The 17,101-nt window shown below is 38.5% G+C and overlaps 1 protein-coding gene across 1 annotated transcript in view; it reads right to left on the reverse strand.

Annotated features, from left to right (window-relative positions):
- The window catches only part of LOC139129591 (roundabout homolog 1-like), a 364,964-nt gene extending 360,395 nt beyond the window's left edge, over positions 1 to 4,569 (reverse strand). The window contains exon 1 of the mRNA XM_070695246.1: positions 4,418 to 4,569. The gene's annotated coding sequence lies outside the window, so the exon portion shown is untranslated. The remainder of the gene's footprint in view (positions 1 to 4,417) is intronic.
- Positions 4,570 to 17,101: the final 12,532 nt, after the last annotated feature.

Raw genomic sequence — 17,101 nt, forward strand, 5'->3', positions numbered from 1 at the left:
CCAGCCAATGTTTTCAGATCTAGACAAGTTTTTTCAGATTTTTTCCAAAATTTTGGTCAAAACCTGTAGCCATTGAAATGTTATGTCCATTTGGTCCAAAATTATCAAAAAATTACAGAAAAACTCATAAACATTGGTAAAATGTTACACTGAAATTCTGGTGGGAAAAATTACAACACTCTAAGGATTAAAGATACTTAGAGAAAAATTGCATGCACTGTCTTCAAGAGGCAAAATTCGTATTACATCTTCTGGTATGTTTATGATAATAAAACTCAAGATTTTTCCCTACCGTCACATTCACAAATCAGAGTCTCTGTTTTTATTGTGGTTTTCTTCTAATCCAAGTTGATTTTTGGAGGAGGAAAGAAAATTGTCATGTTAATACCAGTACACTGTGTTTTGTATCTGTGCAAAGACTGCAAGCGATACTCGTTCTTTGCATGTAAGTGTTTTTTTTGGATTTTTCAGATACTTCACTGCAAAGAAAAAATTATGAAAAACTGTGTTCTCTCCAACAGATTTTTGCGACATGCTTGTGACTTAACTTCCCTTGTGATAAAGTTATAAAAAATATTTAAAAATCAGAGGGTATGGGCAATCACATAAAAAATGTATACAGAGAGATGTAAACTGTAGAGTAAAGATACATCAGTTTTCATCAGAGAATCGCCATGAAGATAACAATCGACATCAGCATACAAAATAAGGCTTTTATCACAATGAAGCAATTTGATTTGACCCAACGGGACTGATGAAAATGTCTAAAAATCTTTAGGACCTCATCAACAATGATTTGCCTATAGTTTGCTGGCATAAAAATGTGTCGTTCAGACGCATACCGCTGCTTTGCCCTAAGTTTTCTTGCAGTAGAGATTGACATACACGCACCACTTCAGAGCTTTTCACAATGGGCTTACACAACACCTACGACACACCACTACAATCACCGAGGTCACAAAAAACAGCGTTTTTGGATGCACTCGGCGGCGCGCAAGCCATATTTTCAATTTTCCCTAATTACATTCAGATCGGCGGAAAACAGAATGCAGTTCCCAGAGTGTTAATCTCCTATCAATCTCGCCAATGTATTCGACGGGTCAGGCCAACTCTCGTAGGACTTGTACAATTTTTCAATACGGTCTGACAGCATCTGTCAGGAACACGTATTACATCTCGTGTCATCATCGTGACGAGCTGAAAAGCTGTATGCAAATAATAGTATGGGGTTATCTTCTTTGTGATGTGTCTTTCTTTTTAGACCATTCAGTCAAAAAAAAATCGTGCACACACATATCTTGAACTGACTGTATACATATACATCCTCCAATATTGTGAAATTGTCACTAATGAACCAATTTTGTATTGATATGCAAATTATAATTATATTCAAGTGCATAATCATTTGTGTTAGTTGCAAAGTCATCAGTTTAAGGAGTTGACTGAAACTGAGCGAAATGACCTAGGGGCCGTCGATAATAAAAGCTGACGCACAAGAAACGTAATTCCTTTGTTTTACTTGAACCCCCTCCCTCCCCCCTCAAAACGAAAGTTCTTATGCGAAACCAATTTCGTATTATGATGCCATTTCTGACAACCCTACACGCACCTCTCCGATCCGCACTCTCATGAAAAAGCGGGAGGGCACATAAATAATGAACCTCAACTTTACGCGTTTCACTTTTTAAGACAGAACATTTTAATGTAAGCTTATTTCGCAAATAGGAAAATGTTTCACATACATGTTTCAAATTGAAAAAGCATACAAGTTTTTATTTCACATTCATATCTTTTCGTTGTCTTTTCTGTCTCCGTATTTTGTGGTCATTATGTTCTCGATGAACACGAAGGTGGTTTTGCGTTCTCGCTGCAAAGTCGCACTTCAAAATCAATACGAAATCCTTATGCGATTTTGACGCATAAAAAACGAAATGAGCTTTTACCCCCTCCCCCCTAAATGAAAGAATTACGTTTGTCGTGCGTCAGCTTTTATTATCGACGGTCCCTAACTCCTGTGGACACACCGACACATACAACCAAATCCTTAATAACATTATAACAATATCATTTATCAACAAGAATATGTAAAGAGTGTATGGAGGAGAGAGCACACACACTTACATTAAAGACTGCAAATGCAATGTAAGTTTGTTTTCTCTTGACATAAAACAGCGAAATTTAACATACTAGTGTTTTCATCATGAAAAGAAGCTAAGGTCATACTTTAAATATCCTGTTAAGTGTAGTATTTGTAAGCATATATGTCTGTACAGGTTTGTTATGAAAGACCAACATCATTAAATTTGATCTTCGCAGATGAACATTTGCACCTACCAATGACAGCGAACAATAAGAATCATGTACATTTACGGAATGACAAACAGTATTTTAAACTGAAGAGAACTTTAAAAGGGGATATTAACAATAACTTTTGTCAAGTTTTAATAACAGTTTCAATAATTTTGTTCTATGATTATGTAACGGTAAAACAAGTTTGTGTTCGTTTTGTCTGAATCTCCCAAATGTATTTTGCAATGCAAAGTAACTAGCTCTGCATAGACAGTCAGTATTTTTGTTAGGGGCAGTAAGGCAGCAGGTAAATGTAACCGGGGTCCCCTTGGTATATCAATGCAATCAGATTAGTGGACGGCAGAAACGTTACTCTGGTTCCTAAATCATTTACCACTGTTCTCTAACTTTTGCAAACACACTGACAGAGTGATGAGTACAATACCGCCCGCATTTATATTGTTCAAGGAATAACATTCAGTTGTCAACTGTAACATAGGGGAAATTGCAAAAATACAGGCTTAATTTATTACCAACTTCAAAGCTACACATTTTGATTTTCCAAATGAAAGAATAATCCAAAATACCAGAAAATACATTGAAAGTTACAGAAAAATTAGCATAGGATTTATAGACTGAGGCAAAACAAAAATGGGGAAAAAAATTGGAAATAATGAAAAAAGCGAATCACTGGAATATATAGTTTGTTTGATTAGGTTTCCTCTGATCTTTCAAAACTAGAGACAGAGCTTTGAAAGTGCTTGGCCTTCCGAGACCAATCTTCCAGACAGAATTTTTTGAATCAAAACCTTTACAATCTTCTACAACTGAGTGTGAATCATGATTAGGATTTCAAAGAAATACTAAACAAGAATTTTATGGTTGGATAATATCATGATGTCATAAAATTTGGCATACCATTCGAAGTTTTGTGTCGTATCCATTATATGCCAGACACTGCCAGACTGAGGGAGGCTTAAATCCATACTCACAAATTCTGCAGCTACAGCGAGTGCTCAACAGACAGCATAAAAATCGCATTGAACAAAACTGTTCAAACGCAGGGACGCTTCATTTACCTCGACACGTAATCACTAACGCTATTATCCGCAGTTGGACAGACCCCTTGTTATAGTTTACAAATGTAACATAGTCACCATGCAGTATCCATGGAAACTGCATTTCACTGACAATATCTACCCGGCAACTGACTCTTCTTTGCAAAAAAAATTCTAAAAACATTTCTGTATTGCTTGCCACGACAATCATGTTTTTTGGTCTCTTTATTTTTGTTCTTGTTCATAATAGGATGAAATCAGAATAAATTAAATGATAATTCATGTATTATAATAGCGTCCTCCTTTATCAAAATCTTATGTACACAAAATTGTCAAAACCGTAGAAATGATGTTTGGAAGTTTATCATGGTACGTTGAAAACTTTGTAATGGTGAAGACAGACCATTCGTTGGTCTGGACAGTTACGTGCGGGCTTATATACACCGAAGGCAAGTCGTGTTTGCTCGAAAATTACCCGTGCTCATACGGTCACTGTACTGACAGGGACACCAAGACTACACCGTACACGTATAGCTCCCACCTAGAGGATGAACCTTGCGCGGCGCGCTGGTCAAAAAGTAACACGGCTTTCTTCTAAGAAAAGAGCTGAAACATTCCCGCGACTGCATATAAGGACTGTATCGCTAAGTGTTGGCTGAGGTGCTCTTGAATTAAACGAGTTGCTTCGTTAATGAAATCGACGCAAAACTTCAAAGGAAACAGTCAGACGAGTCATCGACACTTTACACACATGTAAGTCTCGCTGGAGCTTCAGCGGTATGTACAGCCAGCTTGTCACCATTATTGATTATAACGGTGCAAAATGTAGAGAGACCCGTCCCCGACTGCAATGCCCACCTTCAATAAAATCACTCCTTTGTCATGGATATTATTGTATTCGGTACAAAGACACGGCTTTCGAAACAAAAGGCAGTAATCTATGAACTGACGAACGGGGTCTTGTTTTGATTTTTAAACACGCCGCCGAAGAGAGACACAGTACAGACGAACGAGCGCTGCAGAGTTTAACGTGGGCAACTCGCTATTTAACGTGCTAAGACGGAACTTACCGTGGATATGTCAGTCAACAAGGGTGGACTTTTACTCTCTGGGCAAGTAGCTATCCATGTTCTCGCCGATTTTTCCAAATGCAGCACTAAAATGCGCAAAATTCCCTCTGTACAGACTGCCGTTCCGGGAGTTGTTGGGCCTCGCGAGTGGGAATGAATGAATCGAGGTAACTTCCGGAAGTCTTAGGGAACGTTTCATTATGCTTGAAAGGGGAAACTTCCCCTCTCCCTCTGTCACTCGTTTTCGGAATGAGTAAAGCCGTGTATATAGAATTGTAAGCTACAGCTACTTTTTCAAAAAAATCGAAGTGAATTTTCAAGCATCGAGAGTAGTATGTGAAGATCTTTTCGGCATTTCAAGTATAGGCCTAAAATTCGTTACGACAGACAGCGAGAGCCAACTGTATTACCTTTATGGTAATACGGCTGGTCCGTGCTCTCTGTTGTACGACTTGTTTGTACGCTTTCTAGTGTTTCTCAATCTGTAACATGGGTTGTATTTTGAACTCGAAATCGTGAGGAACCTCGCATTCGCAATAGTTTTATGCAAAACACGTATGTACGTGTTGCATGCGAAAGCACAATTTTTACATTGCATGAAATCACTGCAGAGCGAGGTTCTCACGTTTGCGAGTTCAAAATACAACACAAGAAAGCTAAGATTCGATAAAGAAAAGAAGGCAACACTGTGACATGAAAATTTCCAGATTTTGTTTATAGCTATTTGCTGCTGTTGTTCGTGTTATTGGTGCTGTTTTTTTCACTGTCCGAGCTACGATGCTTCTTCATATCGCACCTCTAAACAAGGTCTAATACTACAATAATTAAGAGTCAGTTGAAATTACAAGAAAGTTTCATAACATTGTGCACGGTAGGCCTAAGTACACATTCTAGTCACGGTTACGGGGCAAAAAAGAACAGTTTTGGTCGATTGTTATCATACACACAAACTCTAGCTACCGCAACTGAAGTAGGATAGTTAAATCTTTTAACCGAGATTACTTTTGCGTCTACAACCATATGAGACAAAATCATTGGTGTATGTCGTCATTGCTAGTTGTGGTAAACTGTATTTGTTCTGGGAAAGTTTTCGAAGAGTACTCTCACAACCACAGCTCGATGGCAGCGATCTCTTACCGAGTCAGGACTCGACCATTATAGCCGGAGGAGTGGATCGGCTTCATAAATCACACTTGATCGCGGATCAAGCTACGTGCGCATTACATGGGATTGACAAAATTATGCCAGGATATCGGTTCAGCCCACTTTACACCAGGAGGGTTGGCCAACATTTTCTTCAGACAACCACACCCCCATGAGAACGGTTCGGTAGTTCACATATTACTCAAACATCAGAAATATGTCGGCTGAATTCCACTAAAATTGCCAACTCTACTTACATATATGATTTTTAAAAAGTGAGTGCTTAATTTGAACAGTAAAAAATATTAATATTTTCTCGTTAGTGCAAAGCTTAATTTCACCAGCTTATTTGAAGGAACATCAGATACTAACCCGTTAATAATTCTTGATACGTTTTGCTACTGGCATGGTGCTGTTAATGGGTGGTGTGCCGTGAGCGGAAACTACTTTTCGGTCGATTTCTCTATTTTCCGGATTTCCAGGCATTATCAAACATTAATAAAGCGGCAAATGTGGCCCTTGTTCAATAATATATGGATATGTAATATGGAGAAATGATCGTTATGGTTTTAAACTCATCGATATAATAAATACTATAAAGTGCGAAGTTCCAGAATGAGAAAAATACACAAATTTTACCTGAACCGTTTTTAGTACATTGGCAGGGACATGTTCGAGCCAATTCAATGTTACAATCCACACCAAACAGAACTGGTTAGATTTTTTTCGGGTGAAGATTAGCGCCGTTGGCGTATTTGGTTCTCTCTGCTTCCATTTCAATCTACTAATGGGAGGGGTGCGCTCCCCGTGTTCAGCTTTAGAAACGCACAAAGCTCAGATATAGCCTGGCAGTCACGCTGACTGTGCGCAATCGCTGCTATACACCGATTCATATTTTATGAAATGTAATATCAACGTCGAACGCATCTGTGCGCACCGGACAAGACAAAGCAAATAACTTTTATGTGGTGACGGAAATGAAAATTTTCGCGTGTCAAACGCAGCAAAACTTGCTGTGTTCATGTGTTTGTCAAATCCGGCACCCATCCTCATCGGATGCACTCACATGATACAGACGAACTCGAAAGCCAGGCATAAAACAGCGAACAGAGAATCAATTGTCACACTGATTAAAGACTCGGACCAAATGCAGTTTCACTCCTGCACCGAAAAAGTTCATGCAATCCATTTTCAATGATGCAATTTTTCTTTTCGGCAACTACTGTTTTGCCATCTCTCGGCATTATTGTCTCATTGTGTTTGAGGGCGCCGTGATCCGACGAATTGCAGCTGCATTCAGTGGACTGGCGAAATTGTGGTCCGTCGAAACAGCAGTAAAAGATGCTGTATACGGGCATGTTTTTGATCTGTTTCTGCGGAAGATAGAGACTTATTGCTCTACAAACAGATATGTGAACTTGTTAATGATCGCGTTCATTCTGTGCCAAGGGGGAGATGAAAAATCATATGGCGAGCATGGGCGGTCGGGAAGTGTTGAGCTGGACACCCCGACGCACTGGGAATGTTTTTTTGACAAGAGGGAGTAGCTTTGAGTGCTTCTGATTAACAGTAATAGGAGGGTTGATCGTAGTGAGAGCGACATTGGAAAGGATGATTAGCCTTTGTAGACAACCATCACGATACAAACGGGATATTTTGTAAGCAAATATCACTTATAGTTGCATCTTTTACTTTTTACTTTCTCTGAACAGATAGATGTAAACGAAGGGAACTTACAGTTTGCAATGTTATTGAGATCTAACAGACAATAATAACTTTCTGCCGAAAACAAAAGCTTCCAAACTTTAAAAAATGTTTGCAGTACACAAGTCCTTAAAATTGGTATGAGAATGCACTTTTTTAAATATCCGATGATAATATTTGGGATAAAAACATTTGATAATTCTGTGAAGAATTAGAAGTTATTACATTTTCACAAGTCTGTCGGTACAAATCAAACAGACACATGGGTAATTTGTCTCTCGGCGCCAGGCCCTCCAGGGGGAATATGGAATGAATGCTGAATATGTAAGCTGAGTTTCAAACCTGCATTGTCACCGTAAGTTATATTCCGAATCGCGCAAAACGGTGTAGCAGTCGCAAATCTATCTATTATCCTAACTTAGCGAATACTGGATCGTTTGCTGCTTATAATATATCACTACAATGCGTTGTTTGATCAATTCAGTGAGTGTTCGCCATATGCGATCCATAACAGGTGTCCCATCTTAGTTAATTAGCTTTAGGCCTGACTTTCGATGTACTCTCTATTACTTTTGTTTGTTTGTTCGTATGCAATTTCTTGTTCTCCCCGATATGTCAAAAGCATTAACCTTCTTAAGGTAGTAAGCGCCTCGCAAGTGAAAGCCTTAGACTTTCGCTCACACTTTACTCAAGGATTCTTTCAAGCATTCTCTTTCAAAATCAAGTATGAACATCAGGGGTCACCGTTCAAATGCAAGTACTAGAGAACCCAAGATTTACCGTTATTTAAAATTCAAAATGCCGCCATCCATGAGTTAAGTTTTAATGGAGAAAAACAAAAAGTTATATTTTAGAAAATCTAAGACGGTGAAATTTTCTCTTATACCAAGAGATTTGAAATGGGCCCCCACAAGTGGTATATCAGAAAAGAATTGTGAAAGTTTGAGAGCAATACTGTAATTTTCTATATGTTATTGTGTGACGACTGATTTCTAGTCCAAACTACAGTTCACTTCTAAGCCATGACTTTGCATATATCATACATACACATCATCGCAAGCCAGAGCATAATTTCCGCTCCGCTGACCTACGCAAAAATCAAGTAGCATTTAGCTTTTGCCGTAAAGAGGAGCGTGGTTTACGACGATGTAAACAAAGTACTGTCTTACCATTGCCCATGTACTGTGCATTTCGACATAGGCCTACACTTACACTTGAGAGAGACCAATATTGGCAAAATATTTCACCAAAATTTAAAGACAAGTATGAAAATGTTGTTGAAAGTTCCGACTTTTGCCCCTTCATCTTTTCACGGAGAAAACTGTGAATCAGACCATATGGATTGTATTCATACATCCCTGCTCTGCTGCACAGGTGTACGGAACGTTTCGTAGATCGTCGTCGGATTGGAAGTGACTGACACTGCACTGTGAGGCCGAAGGCCGAACCTCGGTACTGTATAAGAATACTGTATAAGTATTCTTATACAGTACCGAGGTTCGGCCTTCGGCCTCACAGTGTCAGTCACTTCCAATCCGACGACGATCTACGAAACGTTCCGTACACCTGTGCTCTGCTGCATGAAGCAAACCGTACGCATATTGTTGTTGATGATAAACTATATAGTCCCGGTCAGAACTGTCGCATTTCCCTTCACTTTCATGGATCTTCATTGTCTTAACAAACTCGAGGAATGAAATTATTTAATCGCCATGACTTGACCAAATTAGTTGCCCCGAGCTGTCTGGACCGTTGCAAAACCGCGTTTACATTTTAAGTTGATAGAGAAATACACGCCTCGTCACAGAAAGTTGTGAACTTTTGTTGATTTTTTGTTTATGGAAACATTAAGCCACTCTCATTTTTACGAACAAAACTGAATAGGTCCAAACAAGCGGCAGAGACAAGAAAGAGATTTATAAAAAAGGAAAGTGACCAAAAAAACTGCGAGGCGCGTTCTGTTAAGTTCATTTACTGAACCACCCGATGGCGTTTCCTTCATTTGCGGAAACACATGGCGCAGCCAACTAAATGTTCAATAGTTGGCCACAGCATTCGTGATGTACAGTACCCCCCTCCCCTTTCCTAATTGGTGTTCTGCTCACTACTGCATTGATGAAATGCGGTATTGACCGCTTCTCTGGTGTACAAGTACAGTTTATTTTTATGAATTCACTGCACAAGACGCACACGGGGTCCAACGGTGTGAGTCATATCCCGTTTTTTAAACATTTAATATTTTTTCGCAGTTTCCATATTCTTCGAGAAAAGAAAAACGTTGCTACAAAGAATCTAGCCCCGAGGGTATTTCTTCGGAGCGTCTTCACTTATGTACATATGTACAATTGTTCTGAACGATATAATTTGCTTCATCATGCATTTACATGCACAGCATAATCTGAAAGATATTTCTTATAGGTATGTAGAAAAATCTACAGAGAGATCGTTTCACATTCGCAAGTGGATAGATAAACCGTTACAATCTTTATAAATGTTTTCCCTCCCAACCCCCCATTAATAAAACATGCGCAGAACCTGTTTGAAGTCTTCCGGTCTTTCATAACGCAGGTTACCGAAGAAAGGTGGTCGCCAAGCAAATGAGAACAAAGCCAAGGACGTCTTTGCCGAGACGCCACAAAGAACAGGCTCCGTGTCCTCGGGACACAAGTTTCAATCTACCGAATGGATCGGACCAATGAAATAAAGAACTTCTCCCCATTACCACCTACACTTTTCTCTGTATCGCCACACTTTTCTTTAAAAATTCATATTTTTCATCATGAGTTGGTTTCCATGCAAACGGCGGCAAATGTTGTTGTGCAGACAGCGTAACCATTTCAATATCGCGCGGTATAGTTTTTCTGTTTAATTATTTCTAAGATGGTTATGGATAAAAAAGAATGCTGTGGGAAAATTGCGTGACTTCAAAGCGCAGTAAGATACAATGAGGTCAATTTGTTATAGTCAATGTGTTAACATTTCAAATCCTCACATACATACATACATACATACATACATACATACATACATACATACATACATACATACAGCCTACATACATACATACATACATACATACATACATACACACATACACACATTCATACACACATACATACATACATACATACATACATACATACATACATACATACATACATACATACATACATACACACATACACACATACACACATACATACATACATACATACATACATACATACATACATACATACATACATACATACATACATACATACATACATACATACAGCCTGCTGATGTATAGTATATGTGTGTGTGTGGGGGGGGAGACATATCACCCGAATGATGAGCTTACAACCTGTAAACCATTCATTTGGCAAAGTTGTTTAAATCCACAACTTCCGAAAATGAAATCTTCCTTGAAATCGGAATGTTATTATGCTAATCATCGTCTATTACTAAGTACACGGTAACTTTAATAATCAGTGCACAATCATTAATTTGCCCAGGCCGTCCACAAGCTGCAGTTGAGTGCATGGTGCATTGAGGACGGTTGCAGCCTGACCCATGATTCGATTCGCTACAGTCAATGACACTTACTGTTGATGTGCAGGCTGCAGAAGTTCCACCCCGAGAAAAAAATCGAGTTGGTTTTTACCACAATTCATGCAATGGACCAAATAGATAACCTGTAGCTTCGAAAAAGTAAGATTTTCAGAAATAAAACTGCCGAGTTTTCATGTTACTGTCCGTTGTGGAGCTAATTTCAGTAATTTACAATACAGTTCCAATCGACTACTGAGTGTACAGACCAATAAGAATAGTCCAGTAAGGGCCATGGATCAGGGAATTTCACGAATGTCCTTGATGGCACAATATTTATTATATCAAATTTTCGCATATTATGTATAACACTGACCTGTATTGTCTGATCAGAAAGCTCTCTTAAGGTAGAACATGCCTCGGGGACAGACATTCGGACACTCAAATTTGAACATTTCTTTTCTGATCTACCAACACTTGTGGGGGCTCATTTTACTGAAAGCTCTTGGAGAAAGAACTACTCTCACCGTCTCAGTTTTTTCGAAAATCCAAAATTTTATTTTCCCCGAGTACAGTTAACACAGGGATGGCGGCTGTTTGAATTACGAATATCGCAAACGTTGATGAGTAATTTGTTTCGCTTGTTCAAATCTTTGTACGGTGACCCCGGATTTTCATTGTGATTTGGTGAGAAAATGGTTGAAAGTTTCATACAGGAAAGTTTGAGCAAAAGTTTAAGTCTTTCACTTTCGAAGCGCGAACTACCTTAATTTAAATCGTTCTTTGCTCCGACATCTAAAGTTTCGATTTCCGCCCGTTGATGAGGGGGAAAAGTGTTCATGAAATGCCGCAATTAAATAAAAAAAATTATGCAATATTTTATGAGCTGTACGCATTTGCCGAAATGATATGGCGACAACTGAGATTAATGAAAGTGCGGTATGTCATCACCAAATTAACCTGAATTATTTATATTTGGAATTGGTTTCTTATCGTGAGTTTCATCTGCTTAATTCATTTTTATCGATAGACATAATCATTATTGTTGCAGGGCTTCCCAGAGCCATGTTGCATTGATGACACAGTCTTTTCATGTGTGCTACGTTTCATTTTATTTCATTTATAGCTCTCCATGGGAAATATTGGAGCCCTAAATATTCATAAGTATTGTTATCTGTTCGACATGGCAGTGTCTCTGATTTTCTACGCCGTTCCATTCACAATTATAACGCGAAATGTGATCAATATGAATTATTGTGACTGGTACCTCGATAACAAATATGTCTGTCTGTCTGTCGTCTGTCTCTCTCTCTCTCTCTCTCTCTCTCTCTCTCTCTCTCTCTCTCTCTCTCAGCCTTATGTATGTTACTATATATGTACCGCATTCTTACAAGTACGGTGAAAAGAAATGCAATGACAGGGAAGTGAAAGATCCTCAATTTTAAGTAATATAATATGCACAGACATGTTCAAAAATAAAAAACTCTACAAAACTTCATAGTTTGTACAAATAGCAAATGAAAGCGAAAATAATACTGAGTTATGCACGGAAGTTCTGTAATATTCGAATTATTCGCAATTCTTACGCTGAGCCGAACTCAAGCTTAAATTTATTTGGTTGATATTAGTCTTAAATTTTTAACATTGCATATGCGTAAATGTATTTTGTTTTTATATGCAGTTTATTTCTAATAGTGAGATATCAGAACTGAGGGAAATGACGACTAAAAGTAGTAGAGTAAGCGTGGACAACTGGGATGAAGTAAGAATTTTACACCCCATTTTATTCATTTATCTACATGAAGCGAAGGAAAAATTAACCATCCATGTAACTAAAGTATAACCCTGACCTATATACGAACTCACGCGCAGCAGCTTGCGCAGCAGTGCATTGACCTGTACTAAGCGGGCCTGCTGAGCATGTTTATACACGTTCCGAAGGTGGGAAGGTGGGAAATTCCGTGTGAGTCATCACCATCAAACTAGCCTATATAAAGGTTTTTTTACCCCCGTTGTCAGTCCGACCGCCGGTCGCGGAGTCTAGCTGATGTTGAACACGAAGTTCCTATCGGTACGAACTAAATTTCATATCCATTCAATCCATAATGTCTTAAATATCTTTCCAGAGGCGGACTAAATCCTTCTTGTTTTTGTATTTCTAGCGCCTGATGAAATATGTCCTGAATAAGTTCTGACTCCGGAGCCTCCTCGTTCCGAAGGGTTGCACCTTTTTCTTGTATTTGTGTAAGCAGCTGTTTATATTGAACATAATAATGTTTATATTTCTCTCGTCTCTTTGCTACACCCGTTTTCCCTTGTATTACATCAATAACAACACCTGGTATAGGAGTTAAAGCTAAAAGAACCGGAACTGTCGGAATTGCTGCTATTACAGCAGAGCTTACAAGAATTCCCTTAGTAATATTAAGAGCCATATCAATTCGACCCATTAATTTATAACTTCGTCGATATGCAGCACTTGTTCTTTCTATGTAATCAGCCAATTGTTCAACGCTTTCAACAACTGAGATGTGCATTTTTACTGTATATGTAAGGGATGATAAAAAATAATTGTAGTAATATAGAAATACAATATGGCAGAAGGAGGAGAAGATATACCACTCCAGGATTTCGATGATGCAAATTTGAATGACGATGATGCTGATATTACTGAAACATCCTTTATAGAAGATGATAATGCCCCTGCAGAAGCCAATCCTTCCCAGGCTGGCTCACGAGATAGTCCGTATGTAGATCGTGCGACTAAACAGAGAGTAGAACTTTCAAAGCAAAAGGCTAAAGTACTCTTAAAAAAATATAGGATTACTAATCCGGATGCACGAACCGAATTGATTTTAAATGCTGAGATTAAAGGTGGTGAACTGTATTATAAAAAAATCAGAGTTACAACAGATAAAGGAAGTAGATTTTTAGAGAAATCCACATTAAAAAAGAAGGCAGGAGGTTCTGAATTTATAAATAAAGTATACACATGGAGTGGAGTCGAATATCACTCTAGCGCAGAGCCCGAAAATGTGAGTCATACATCGCATTCTAAAGATGTGATAGCTGATAAAATACCGGCTGAGAAGATGACGCCAGAAGACATGGGTGTATATAAAGATGAACTGACAGAGTTACGACAAGATGCTTCTGGTAATGCACACAAAATACAAGCTTTTGAAAATAAAATCGAACAATGGAACAATCTAAACCCAGAATATAGAGCTATTAATGATGAATTAAGGATTGCGAATATGCATCTTGGCGAGCTTAACAACGAAAAAGTTAAAATAAGGCTAAGAAAAGAGAAGTTGAAAAACAGTTAAAGGATCCTGAAACGAGCACCCAAGGAAAAAGAAAAGCCGAAAAACTACTAGCTGAAATTATAACAAGAGAAGCTAAAGTTGACAATCGAATTGAATACGAACATGGTAAGATTAGTGAGGCACGTGAAAGTCTGGCTACTACTAGGTCTCTTCGTGATGTAATTTCTGATCCAGAATTATCACTGAGACTGAAGCTGACAGAGTTATTTAAACGAAATGGTATAACAATCGCTGCAATACTGACTGCCCTTGGAATGACAATATCAACAATTGCCCTGGCTGTAACTAAAGGAGGAGGAGGAGCGGGAGCAGGGGGAGGAGGAGCAGGAACTGGCGGGTCTGGTTCAGGTCCGCCCAAAGTATATACAAAAGCGAAAGAAATTGTAAAGCAATTTGGCGAATGGTTAAAAACATTGGCCGCAAAAAGTGCTGCTGCAATACCAGGTTTAATCGGCTCCCTTGTCAGTTTTCTATTAAAAACAGCAGGATCGGTGGTCGGATTTGTCGGAGAACAGCTATGGATATTTTTGACTGGATTAACATTAGTCATTATAAATAAAATTATGTATTAATATATGACACCCCTACGGCATCAACATGTTTGGTGAAAAGAATATTGCAAAGTTTCTTTCCAAAAATAAAGACCTGTTTGGTTTCTCTGTCGAATTGGAATGGTGCAAACTTCGACGAGTAAATCGACATATACTTCGAGCAAATCCAGGTGTCCGACTCAAAGATGATAATCTTTATCATAACATTTTAGCTTTCGTGAAGGAATGTCAAAAGACTAACTTCTTTAAGCGACTAGAATTCATAGCTGTATTCCAGGATACTGAGGATGACCAAGAGGCTCATCATCTCCAAGAATATTGGGTTCTTCGATTGATTCGCGACACAGGTAATCGATTTATATTTCAGTCAGACGGAAATATTTATGTAAAGATGTGATTTTTTCTTCTAAGTCATTATATACACGAAGTGAAACTTAAGATGTGATTAATTTTCTTTTTTTCTTCTACTATATACATTACACGAAAATGGGGTACGATAGAACATTATTACCGAATTTCACCAACCGAATACCGAATGGAACGAAGTCAGAAAGAACTCATCATGTGATTGCTCATAATCCAAGTGAGCAGATCCAGGCCAGACACTTATCATACGATGTCCGAAGTTAGAAAGCGGAGTACTCTTAGTTCCAGATACTTTCAACCTGGTTTTTGATCTTGAAGTAATGGGAGATGAAAATAACCGAGTAGTACAAAATGTTGCAAAAAATTTGGTGGAGCGTATGAAACTCACATTTGAGGGTCAGACACTTTCGATTTGAATAAATATAACCTTATTGAATGTTATCGAGATCTCTTCAAACATAAAAAGGAGAGAACGAACATGACACTGTATGGAATTCAGAACGAAAATCTAAGAAAATTAAGAAGCGGTTCGACCGATGGAGATGCCACCGTCATGGGCGATAAGTTACTTTTCGACACATATAAAACAAAATATGCTATTCGTCTCACTCACCCCCTCATAACAGGCCATGGAGTTGCATATCCATCAGCGTTAGGGAGTCATATTGAATGGGAAATTACGCTTGCACCCATCTTACAATTACTTATCGCTTATAATAATATTTTTACAGCCAATTATAAATTAAAAAACATTCAAATGGAATACGAAACAATTTCTGACCCCGAACTCGCGAGGTCAACTGCTGGTTATTACAACGGTGAAAAAGTTACCTTTACGAGCATATACATTATTTTAGAACAATCCCATTCAAAGAATCGGACACAGTTATCAATGAAAATATAAATGTACCACGACGTAGCATTAGAGGTATCGCAATACTCTTCACTAAAAATCAGTATCATGCAGAACTGAACGTGAATTTTTCTTTAACCCCTACATTGAATCTGTGTCTGTAATGATCGAAGGCATTGCAAATAAAGTGTACGCTCAGAAGATGATACCAAGACAATTTTGGCGAGAGGTGCGACGGTATTTTGCTGAAGATAAAGATTGGTGTGAAATTGATATAGATGAGGTCGATTATTTGAAGAATAAATTCTGTCTGTTTATCGATCTGCGTAGTTTTAAAGATATTGAGTTTCATGGAAATGGTTTAAAAGTAATGAACACAAAGGACGGAATTCAACTTGAGATCTGAAGAAAGATACCGCGTGGGGTTGGCGATGACGCTCACAATGTAATATATTTGCCCACATTTATGTTATCAGTGATGCCCTGGTCTCTATTGAAAATAGTAGATTAAAGTCTTTACAATTTTAAACCCGTCGTCCGTCCTATCGGCCATGTTTCTGCCAACCATTCGCCCGTGTCTAGATTGTATAACTGCACACGTTTGATATCATTTGGCGCCATCATGATTTTACTGCGCTTTTCACTACGGATTTCTCCAGCCTTTTTCCGTACAAACTGTACAAACTGTGCCGGCTCCGGCTTCTTCCCAGTTTCAAATAGATCTTTATAATCTTCAAAGTTTAAATGTTTTCTAACACAAACATCTTTCACCCCTTTATTTTTTTTCGTCTCCATAGTTGGAGTTCGAAAAGCATACACTTTCGAGCGTATGCCGACAAAATCAAGAATAGGTTCACCATTCAACTCATCTTTAAATTTACCTATCACTTTTTTATTAATCTTCGGAAAGTTGGGGGCCACCATGGGACCGCTCATCCCACTAGTATCATATATAGACTTCTCACCATTCTTTTCCACATCTTCTCGGACTATATCATTGAAAGTGCTGACGCGTGAGCCGTCCGGGTCCGGGGAGGGTATTGGCACACTGTAAACAAAACTGTCAGTATCCATGTAGGCTAATCGTATTCCAGGGAACTGTTTTCGAAAGTAATTGTAATGCGTCTCATACATAAGCAGCTTAGAAAGTTCCAGTACTGCGGCGCCGATGAAAACTGGTTTTACATATCTATGCTCATCCGTTTTC

This window comes from Ptychodera flava, chromosome 3 (genome assembly GCF_041260155.1).
Source record: "Ptychodera flava strain L36383 chromosome 3, AS_Pfla_20210202, whole genome shotgun sequence".
In the NCBI taxonomy this organism is placed as follows: Eukaryota; Metazoa; Hemichordata; class Enteropneusta; family Ptychoderidae; genus Ptychodera; species Ptychodera flava.